This window comes from Sitophilus oryzae, unplaced genomic scaffold (assembly GCF_002938485.1).
Source record: "Sitophilus oryzae breed Bouriz unplaced genomic scaffold, Soryzae_2.0 scaffold_551_pilon_pilon, whole genome shotgun sequence".
Lineage (NCBI taxonomy): Eukaryota > Metazoa > Arthropoda > Insecta > Coleoptera > Curculionidae > Sitophilus > Sitophilus oryzae.
The window spans coordinates 1,341,595-1,354,021 of record NW_022147142.1 but is presented as its reverse complement, the minus strand read 5'-3'; positions in this window follow the sequence as shown (position 1 = coordinate 1,354,021).

The following is a 12,427-nucleotide window of genomic DNA, read 5'->3' as shown; positions in this document are numbered from 1 at the left end:
TTCGAAACATGTCCTATTAGGGACATAAATCGAAGCCAAGACAAGAGGGCCATCTGAAGTTTCCAGTTGGACTACCGTAGCTTCGCAAGCACGAAGAAGTGGCGTGGGAAGAAGCGTGTGGTTGTGGGTTCCTTTGACCAATACAGCAGTACCGCCACCATGGCCATTTGGGCGATCGTTACGATACACCTTGAAGTTCGGGAATTTTATTGATGTGTAGGGACGAAGGAATGTCTCTTGGATGAGGACGACATCTGGACTGTTGTCGTTCAAAAGTCGATAAGTTCGAACTTTTGGGATTCAAGGAATTTGCATTCCAAGAGACTACGAGGATGCCCTGGGCTAGAATTTTAGACATTACTAGGTGCCAAGGTTGGGATTGCAGCCAGTTTGGCGAACATGGTTGCGACAAGGGTTGACACTTGAGCTGTGACTTGCTCAAGAATTAACTTTTGGAAGTCTGGACTGAAGGGTGGGGGGATGAGCGGCGGTCCAGACTGGTTTGATGAAGATTGGCTCTGTATGGGGGGCATGTTTGTCTTCGTTACGCTAGCGTAAGAAGATTGTTCAGGATTTGACGATCGAAAACCTGAGGGTTTCCTAGCATTCAGAGGTTGGTCCTTTGAAGAAGAGGGTCGGTTCTCAGGGTTGTTCGGATTTTTTGGGCAAAGCAGATGGTTTGCCGTATGGGGGCCGCCACAGTTTATGCAAGTTGCGGGAGTATTTTTGCCCTTGACGCTGTCTTTTGTGCCATGGTGCTTGTCGCACTTGACACATCTGGCTGGGGCGAAGCAACTCGAGGCAGAGTGTCCGAATTGTTGGCAGTTCTGGCACTGGCGTGTACCAGTACCAGGTTTCTGGTGTTCGATACGAACACGAATATCAGCTACAGTGTTGAGTTTGTATATGGAAGATTGGTGGCGGGGGATCCTGACTTTTACGACTGGGAGTGGCTTGCCATTTTTAAAAAGGCAATGAATTTCCTTGACTTCGTAACCTTGCGAAGTCAAGTCGTCGACAATCGTAGGGATCTCAACATCTGTTTCCATGCCCTTTATGACAATGTTCAGATCTCTTTCTTCTGGCAGAAGAAAGGTGTGGAAGGAAATCTGATTTCTGAAGTAGTTGGTGATACTTCGATGATCAGCGATGGTCTCTGTGATGATGCGGATGCCTAGCGATGTTGATTTTGCATATTGAATTTTGATTTTTTGGTCTCGAAATCTTTGGGCTATTGAAGTCCAAAGACGAGTGTCGCGAAGGACAATAGGGGTAGGCTTCTTAGTTGCTGGAGGGGGGTTATCCTGCTGCATTGGAGGAGCAGTAGGTGTAGGTTTGGAGGGTTGTTGCTGCGTTACTGGGGTAATAGGGACTTTAGGTACGTCAGAAGTTGACGTATTGGGAGTACGAAGCGGTGGAAAATCTGAATTTATGATAGGGGAAGCAGCCCTTGCTGCTACTTTTTTGCTACTGATAATTGTAGAACACGAGGAGTCATCAGAGTCGTTCTGGCGAACTCTCTTCTTCCTCAGAACCTTCCTCTTAGGGCTGGATGGGATGGATGAAATGATTACAAGGTCTACCGGGTTTATAGATAGTTTGCGACCGTGTTGTTCTAGTTGGGTGAGATAGGTTTGTTGTTTAGATAGGTTTCTTATTTTCGAGTTCATCTAACTCATCCTTGGACTTTTGCGAGTATAGATCGCTAGCGTCCGTCTCGCAACTGTCCAAGTCAGAGTTAAGGGAATTGGAGTCAACTGACTCCATAGGTGTGGGATGGGATTTGGAATTAACTGACTCAGAATCGCTCTGAACCATTATGGTGAGTCCCCGGACTAAGTCCGGGGATATGGAGGGGTTATTCGAAGATAGAACAATAATAATATAAAATTTTTACTTACCTGAAAAATTATTCTTGGGGATAAATCACTGCAATAATACATAAACTGCCGGCGTGGTACACTACCGAGAGCGAATTTACTAAGAGACTGTCGAGCCGACTGATACGCAACGTTACTGACTACTGACGTCTGACGACTGACAACTGACACTGACGAACTGACACTGACTGACGACCGACACAACCATTGCAATTTAGGGGTTTAAATAGTTTTTTACTGACAAATCCAGCAATATATTCCACAATGTCACAAATATAAACGCAGTTTAAAATTTTTGCATGGTTTATCATATATTGCTCTTGGACTTCTGGAGAAAAATCCTCCTCAAATTCGTATAGTAAAATACTAAAGGGGTTCTTAATATTGAAAATAAAGATAATTATTGTTTTCTCTGGTCTATAGTAGCAGCATTGTATCCTTGTAGCTCTAAGCAAAATCCAAGAAGAACGTCTTCTTATCCTCATTTCAGTGAAGTTTTAAAATATGATAATATTAATTTTTCAATAAAACTAAAGGATATAAAAAAATTTGAAGCAATGAATAATATTTCTATTAGCGTTTTTACTGTAGAAAAGAAAACAGTTTTACCAGTATATTTAAGTACGTTTAATTATTTGATGAAAGTTAAATATATTGTTACGTTTTTCGTCGGTTCCGTGTGGATAGAAAGTCACAATTTATTTAAACACTATTTATTTAACACTAATTAACAAAAACAATAGCGATAAAAGACTTATAGAACTATTTACAAACGATTTATAACTAAGAATTTATTTTGAATTTTAGCGCGTCAACTGCACCTGTCGATTTATAACTGCCCCCTGTAGGCCACAGCCGCCGGCTTTTATACCGACAGGTAAAGAACTCTAGAATAGTCCATAGATCGTTAGGTGCGTAGAGAAGGTTTTCGAATGTTCTCGTATGTACTAGTCCATTCCAGTGGGACTCGATTCTTCTCGAACGAATGAATCATTACGGTGTCTATTCTTTAATGCGATGTTAAGGTCATCTGAGGGCGGGACATATAGTTAGGTTAGGTCGAGTCCACACGGGTCCGCAACACTGCCCCTTCTTAGGCACATGCTCGTCCCGAGATTATACGGTGAATGAAGGTATTTGCAAAGCTGGCCCCTGGTACATTGCGAAGTCTGGTAGAAATAGCAGTCTACAGTTTTCTCTCCCGATCTCAGCTTTGGGTTGTAGCAGCAAACGAGGATCTCGATTCCCGTAAATCTGAACAAGACTTCAATCATGTTCCGGATTGTACGCCAACTCAAACCATCGAGTCCACACGCCAGCTTCGGAATGGCTAATCGTGCAATGTTGTTGTTTAGCAGGGCTTCTCTCAGTTCAATCAGGGTCTTCCATAGATTGAGATAAGTCGGCTTACTCGGGGACCATTCCTTGGTGACCAGGTAGAAGATGTGCCTTGCTTGACCATGTGCATTGTCGGTTAGCCTCAAGACGCTTCCAACCTCTGGATCCTGTCGGCGTAGTTCTCCGACACGCCCAAACTTCTCATTGAACGTCGCAGCGATTCCTCTGGACATCCGCAAATCTCGAGCCACACAATGAGCGAGCGAATAATCAGGAGGCACGGAAAAGAGGTCTCGTTGATCTTCTTTGGTTACACCATAGCGAGCCTTCTCACTGCTGTTGTATCGGGCCATGAAATCGTCAAAGGACATCTCCGAATCAGGGGGATCAAAGCTGCAGGTTCTCACGGTCCCAGCACGATCTTCTATTTCGCCTTGGTAGGGGCTCAAACGGTTGAAATGGACTACCCTCGGTTTTCCTTTTGGCAATTTTCTGATACGGTATACGACGTCATTAATTCTATCCATGACTTCGTATGGCCCTTCCCACGAGGATTGTAGCTTCGGAGATAACCCACGACGTCTCTGCGGGTTATATAGCCACACCAACTTCCCTGGTTGGTATCCTCCATGCTCAGCTTGAATGTCGTAGTGTTCCTTCATTCGGTCACTAGCACTTTGAATATTTAGGCGGACTCTCTGATGAATGTCGTCCATCCTTTGACGTAGTGTGTGGACATAATCTTCTCCGGCGACTTCTTCTCCCGGTCGGCAACCAAATTTCAGATCACAGGGTAGGCGCACTTCCCGTCCCATAACGATGCTGGCTGGAGTTTGCCCTGTAGATTCTTGGACGGATGAACGGTAGGCCAACAGGAACAGGTGAAGAAATTTGTCCCAGTCTCTTTGGTGGTCAGAGACTACTTTGGCCAGATAACGGTTGATAGTTCTGTTCATGCGTTCAACCATCCCATCGGATTGTGGATGTAGAGCAGTCGTCCTGGTCTTGCGGATGTTCAGGACTTCACAGACGCCTTGGAACAGATTGGACTCAAAGTTTCTTCCCTGATCTGAATGAAGCTCCATGGGAACACCAAACCTGCAGATCCATTCTTTAACAAGGGCATCAGCAATCGTGGACGCTTCTTGATTTGGCAACGCGTAGGCCTCGACCCATTTGCTGAAGTAATCCATTACTACCACAATGTATTTGTTGCCATCGTTCGTCTCCGGGAAAGGACCAGCCACGTCGATCGCTATTCGTTCGAAGGGACTACCAACATTGTACTGGCGCATAGGGGCTTTACCACGCTTTTGTGGCCCATTAATGGCTGCGCAAATGTCACATTTCTTACACCAGGCCCTCACATCTTCTTTGCAGTTCACCCAGTAGAACCGTTCACGCAGCTTGCCAAGTGTCTTGGTAACACCAAGATGTCCTCTGCTGGTTCCATTGTGAACTTCCTCCAAGACTTCTGGGACCCTCTTCTTTGGAATGACGATCTGTCTTCTCTCTTCTTGTCCCTCCGGTCTCTCGATCACACGGCGAAGTAGTCCGTTACCTATTACCAAGGAATTCCACTGGGCCCAGTACGACTTTACGTTCGGCGAATATCTGCAAACTTCTTCCCACGTTGGTCTTTGGTCTGTGTTTTTCCAGTTAATTACTAAACCTAATTCTGGGTCACTGGTTTGGTCATTTGCAAGATCTTCGGGTTGCCAACTATCATTAACCACAGTTGTTCTTAGGAGTTTCACTTCTTTCTCTTCTGCTCAGGCACAATGCGTACAGTCCTTAACGCAAGGTCTTCTGGAAAGTGCGTCGGCATTCCGATGGATTGCCCCAGCTCGATGTTCTGTGTCGAAGTCAAATTCTTGTAATCGTTCAATCCATCTAGCTACCTGCCCTTCAGGATTCTTAAACTGCAACAGCCATTTCAAAGCAGCATGGTCTGTTCTTAACAAGAACTTTCTTCCATAGAGATTCTTGTAGAAGTGTTCCACTGCTTTAACTACTGCTAGTAATTCTCGTCTGGTTACACAGTAGTTCCTTTTCGGTTTTGACAAGGTCTTACTAAAATAACCTGCTACCTTCCCGTTTGGGAGGTGGGTTCAAAATTGTACCTATATAAAACACCAAATTTTAGTTCAATGTAATTACACAATAAAACAGAAATTAACAAGACAGACGTTTATTCAGATGTAGGGTAGCTCATCATTTGAAACAATACAATTTAAAATGGTTTTAATAATTATTACAATATAGAGAAATTAAATGACTATATTATAAATTAAATTATTTGCAATAATTGGTAATACTGGTTACCAGTTCGTGTAACCTAGACTAAAAAATTACCTAGTCTACTAAAATTTAATACAAATGAAAAACGGGGTACCCACTACATAAATGATGCTTATAATTACTAAATAAATGATCTTTAACTAAAACTATAAATCAAAAGCAACAAAAAAATATAGGTACAATGTTTATTAAGTACGCAGGAACGAGAGGGAGCTAATAACGAGTTTGGTACTTAGCTTTTATACGTAAGGGTCCCAAAAATCCCCTACGCCCGGATCTGCCGCACAAACAAAAGGCCCAACCACGTGGCTTCCCCTTAGCTTATCTGTTGGTTTGGAACGTCCAAGGTTTGAACAGGAACCTAGCTAGCCAGTCGTGAAAACCCTCGTGGAACCAAATCGGTGGGAGGAGACTACATGTCCCAAGTAGTGTACCTTTTCTTGACACAGATGACATTTCTTGGGGCTAAGTTTCAAACCAGAGCTCCCTAGTCGCTTGAAAACTTCTTCCAAATTCTTCAGATGATCGTCAAAGGATTTCCCAACCACTATGATGTCATCCAGGTACACTAAACAGGTAGTCCAGGATAGTCCCTTTAACACAGACTCCATTAGTCTGTCAAAGGTAGATGGCGCGTTGCACAATCCAAAAGGCATGACGGTAAATTGCCACAGTCCGGAGCCCACCGAGAACGCTGTCTTCTCTCTGTCTTTCGGCGCCATGTCGACTTGCCAATATCCACTCTTCAGATCTAACGTACAGAATATCGTTGACCCCGCCAGCGTGTCTAGAGTATCGTCTATCCTCGGCAGGGAATAACTATCCTTCTTGGTAACGTTACTGAGCTGCCGATAATCAACACAGAACCTGGAGGTACCGTCTTTCTTCTTTACTAGTACTACCGGCGATGTCCACGGGCTGTTAGATGGTTCGATGACACCCTCTTCTTTCATTTCTCAAAGGATTTTATCAGCTTCTTCACGTTTGGCGAGCGGAAGTCTTCTCGGATTTTGTTTGATTGGTCGTGCATCTCCGGTATCAATTTTGTGTTGTACTAAATTGGTACGACCTCTGTCCTGCTTCTCCTTTATCAAAAACATCTTGATACTTGATTATCAGGTTTCTCAATTTTCTTCTATTTTCGGGAGATAATCCTTTAACGTTTACTAACTCCTTCACCATTTTGTCCGGAATTTTTGAAGTCGAAACTTTGGAGGCTTCCACGCTTCGAATGACTGAGGAGACCGAACAACAGTACCCTAAAAGGGCTCCCTTCTTCAAGGATACATACAGAATAATAATTCGTGTTCATTACTCTCACCGGTACAGTTTTCTTCGCTCGCAGCAGGGCTTTTCCAACAGCGATCCCTCGTCCTATTTCGCTGTCATGGTTCCTTGGCTCCAACAGAATAATACTCCCATTATTCATTTTACCTTCCAGGCAACCATCCAAAATATCTCACAGCGCTCAGGGATCGAAACATCTTCTGCTACCACCACGCGAAGCGTCTCCTCACATTTTCGATGTAGAACTACTTCTTCTTCATTTATTTTCAAAATTCCCTGTTTGAAGTTTAGTTCAAAACCTTTAGTGGTCATGATGTCCATTCCGAGAATAAGTTCATCTTCGATATCTGCTACTAACACTGGATGTTCAAAACTGGTGCTCCCAATAACAAAATTAAGGTTTACTTCTCCATGGACAGCAGAGGAGCCCCCCGTAGCAGTACGTAGTCGCCATTGTGTTGTTTTAACCTTCTTCGATGTTTTAAGAATGTCCGGTCTGATGATAGTTTTCGTTGCACCTGTATCCAACAGCATGGTCCGGAACTCTCCATCAACAAAACCATCCACAAAAATGCTGTTGAATTTGTGTTGTAGCGAGGCGACTTGAGCAGTTTTCGTTGGGGCATGTTGGGTACAGGTCGACGTGTGCCCCTTCATTTCGACCCTTAGTAGTTTTCCGACCTCGACGAAGCCGGTTCTTCGTTCTTCTCCTTACAACGGCTTCGCACGTGTCCTACCTGTCCGCAGTTCCAGCAACGAATCGGTCCCTTCTTGCCCATGTACTGGTCCATAACCTTCCGAACAATCCCTTCCACGGATTCGTCGGAACATTCGTCGATGGCCCGTACTCTTCCTAAAGACCGAGAACTTTGTTTCGCGGCCTCAAATTCTAGGGCACGTGCTAAAGCATCCACCAAGTGCGTTGGGTGGGCTAGGAGAAGTGCTTGTCTTGTCTTGTTGTCACGTAAGCCATCGGAGAATGCCTGTACTGCCAACCGCTCCATAACATTCTCGGGCGTAGCAGGGTACGCAAGGCGAACTAGGCGGGCTACGTCGGCTTCAAACTCCTGCAGAGACTCATTTGACTTTTGAATGCGATTTTTTAGCTGGGAAAGATAGACATGTTCCAAATGAGCTTAGCCGTACCTCATTTCTAAATGTCGTACCAATTGCTGATAATCTCCCTGTTCCGATGGTAACAGTGTCTGCAGAATATCAGTCGCATCTCCTCGCAGTGCGACAGTCAAAACGGTAGCCTTTTCAGCGATTGTCCATCCGTTCGCTCTCGCAGCGGCCTCAAACTGGCAAAAATAATTGGCCCAAGCGGTTTTTCCGTCAAACTGTGGAGGCTTAATAACTGACTTTGAGATATACTTATCTTCGACTAGTTTCGGTGCCTCCGATGTTTCTTGACATTTTGGTGAATTTGACTTCGCTATTTGTTCTTTCAAAATTTTTTTGAAAAATCTTTCGATTTTTCTATTTACATCTTCCTCAATCTCTGTTATTTTATTGTTAAAACTTTCTTCCAAAATTATTATTTTATTATTAAAGCTGGCCTGTATATCTTTAGAATTTTCGATGATCTTATCTTCTAATGTATTGATCAAATCCTGGGAATTTTCCATAATTTTATCACTGATTTTCTCTTCTAAATTAACTTCCAAGTCAATTATTTTACTATTCAAATTGTTCAAGTTGTCGTCTAATTTATGTAGGCACGAGTCAAGGTCACCTTCCAACTCAAAGCAAAATGTGTCAGGATCCTCACATTCCTCCACCAAAACGTCTCTCAGTCTGGCTTGCAAAATGCTTTTCTTTCCATCTGTCTCGCATTCCCTCTCTTCCAGTATGCATTTTAATTCCGACACTTTCAGGTCTTTCAATAATTTTTTCGGGGCCATCGTTAGTCTTTTTATTTTTCTAGTCTATTACACACGCCACACTTGACACCAATTGTTACGTTTTTCGTCGGTTCCGTGTGGATAGAAAGTCACAATTTATTTAAACACTATTTATTTAACACTAATTAACAAAAACAATAACGATAAAAGACTTATAGAACTATTTACAAACGATTTATAACTAAGAATTTATTTTGAATTTTAGCGCGTCAACTGCACTTGTCGATTTATAACTGCCCCCTGTAGGCCACAGCCGCCGGCTTTTATACCGACAGGTAAAGAACTCTAGAATAGTCTAGATCGTTAGGTGCGTAGAGAAGGTTTTCGAATGTTCTCGTATGTACTAGTCCATTCCAGTGGGACTTGATTCTTCTCGAACGAATGAATCATTACGGTGTCTATTCTTTAATGCGATGTTAAGGTCATCTGAGGGCGGGACATATAGTTAGGTTAGGTCGAGTCCACACGGGTCCGCAACAATATGTCTAACATATGTGGTCATGTAAAAATATTAATAAAACTAAAATTACTCTACCAACTTTAAAAGAAAAATATGTTAAATTTGATCAGTTTAAAAACATTTAAAATTTAGTTTTTTTGTAATTAATGCAAATATTGAAAGTTTATTAGAAAATATTAATGACTCAACTGTGGGTAATATACAGAAATATCAAAAACATATACTATGTAGCATTGCATATTATCTGTTGTGTAATTTTGATAATTCTATTTCCAAATTTAACATTTATAAATAATTCAATATAAAATCTTTATATTGAACTTCAAGATCATTATTTTTTCTAAACCGTTTTTCTAAATTATGAAACCTTTTTAAAGCTACTGACTTTGAACTTGGTTCCCGCATTCTTCTTTAAACGGGTACTGTACTATGAATCTACCCTCACTATCGCGTTTTGTTGTTTCCCTAAAAATGTCTTCGCAGCTTTGTTCTTCTTTTGAAAAAAAAGTTTTATTTGGTATAGTCCAATAGTCTAGAATTTGTTTAAAGTTTCGTATAAATCTTTATTCGTTATTTTTGTAGATAAATTACAAACTGAGTTTTGATTGACAATTTTCGGCAATGCAATTCTCCCTGCAAAACCCCAACCTAAATGTGTTTCTTGCAAAACTGGCAATTCACTACCCAATGATATTTTTCCATTTTTAAGTAGTTCATAAAATATCCTAACTCCGAGTAATAAATCAATTTGTTTAGGTACGTGAAACATTTCATCAGCTAACTTAATATTAGATGGATAATTTACTTTGTTTTTATTAAATTTAATCAAAGGTAGTTTCTCCGTGATTGCTGGCACTACTAAAAAGGAAAGATTTGTTTGAAATTGTTCAACTCGTGATTTTATTTTCGTGGAAACTCTAATGACGCTCGTAAGTAATGAAACCTTTGTATTGAAGTCAAACACTCATTCTTATGGATCTAAATATATCCCTAAACTCTAGCCATGTTTTAAAATCACCGGAAAACTTTGGCAAAGTTATTAAGGGCAATTCACCCCTTTTAAGGGTCTTGTATCTCGACTATTTTTATCAGTAGAACTAGAAGAGCTAGAAGAACCATCCGATTTCACCATGAATTTATTTAACATAACAGTAGCCTGCGACATTAAACCAAAATAATTATTTTCACAAATTTTGAACGCTTTTCTACCTCCTCCTCTTCGTTATCCGTAATTAACTCAATTTCATCTTGCAAGTGTTCAAATTCATCGTAGGTCAAATCAAGTTTACTCAGCCGTTCCTGCAATTTGCACAATTCTACATCACTTAAAGAGGTTTTTCCCTGGAGGTCTTCTATATACTTTTTAAAATTGGTCATTTGTCCATGACAAGCACCCCTGCGTCTATTTAAGACTTTTTTGTTATCAGCCGGCTCCATTTTGTTTGAGAAAAACAAAACCAAATCAAACGATAAACAAAAGTAAATAAAACACTAGTAGGCGCCTCAAATCTAATTAAAAACAAAGGATGTATGAAACGGGACTTACCCACTTGCTTCTTGAACCTAACGGTATGGTCGACTACTCGACCATACCATATTGTCTACACAAAACACCCCACCAGCTCTTTTCAATCCGGCGATAGAAGGTCCAAATATGTCGGGCGTTTTCAGTGGACTGTATTTTTTCGCCTTTTATCTTTTTTAATTTTATCGAGCCTTTTATCGTTCCAACTTTCAAAAACACCAACTGTTAAAACAAAACGTTAACAAATAAATTTAGTATTACATATTGAGGAATAACAAATGGAACGTAAAAACTATGAATCGGCTGGGCCGCGCGTGTTCTTCTTATAGATTCTTCCAGCCAACTGCCTCCCTCCGCTCACTGCAGTGTTGCTAAGTTGCTTTGCTGAAAATCCCCCAGGTAATTGCAAAAATCCCCCAAATTTTTTTCTACTTATTTTTAGCTTTTCCATAGATTTTTTTCAAGATTTTTTATGCAATTAAAATGTTTTATAAAATAAATTGTTAAAAATCCCCCAAAAATTAGCCTATTAGAAAAAAATCCCACAAAATTCGGTCTTAAACGAAAAATCTTTGATGATGTTTATTACTGTTTGTAAGTCCCTAAGTATCTTTTTTAAAAAAGTCATATATAAAAAGTTTCTTTTATCTGCTAGCATATCATAAAGTTGTTGTGCTACAAAACACCTTTCATTTTCTTTTGCCATTTCAAAATGTACCTTAAGGACTTCCAATTGGTCAATTATTTTATCAATGGCATTGTACCTTGCCAACCACCTGGTTCCACTCGATTTGTCAATTTTATTTGGTAGATTTTCATTCATTGTTTCATATAACTTTAATGCAATTTGTCGCTTTGAACTACAGCTAAACCAATTGTGTGTTTCTTTAATAATGTAGTCTAGATGTTTCGGTAGCAATTTAAACGAATGTTCGCTGCCAATTGGAGGGAATGACACACACATTTAATAACAACCAGATCCTGGTTAGTCATAGCCTCTAGCAATGTTGAGACAGAATTATGCTGTCCTATCATGACATTTGATCCATTAACTCCGATTCCTATCAAATTTTTAACAGGTGTTTTGTCTTTATTAAAATAGTTACACAATGCACTGCATATGGTTGCTGCGTCGCCAGCTTCAATTTCTATGAGCCTGTAGTAATAATCTTATGACTTGATTTGCTAAAGTATTTAACCACTACACAAATCATTTTTGCACAGTCAATAGCGGTACTTTCGTCTATAATAAGAGAGTATTTTTCGTTTCCAATGTCACAAATTAAATCATCCAAAAAACATGGTGCAATGACATTCAAAATTACAGCAGTGCACTTTGTTCTGTGAATCTTTATATTTTTTAGCTGAAAATAAAAACAAAATAAAATAAATCTGAGCTTACGTCCACACTGTTAATTAATTTACTTAAATGATTAGAGCAGTTGAACAGGGGCTAAACGTTTTTTTTAAATGTATTTTATACAAATTTATAATTTTAAAAAGTTATAATCTTATATAAAGTTAACATTTACGTTTTTTTTTATTTTGTTATGTTGATATTTTTGTTTAAGTTTTTTTTTAGTTTGTCATGTTCTTGTTTATGTTTATGAGATGAATTTTTAATTTTTTTAATTACATTTAATAAACATTTTTATCTCATAACACTAAACTTTTGTTTAATATGGTAAAATAAGCTTTAATATTCATCGATCTATTTATTTGCTATGGGGTC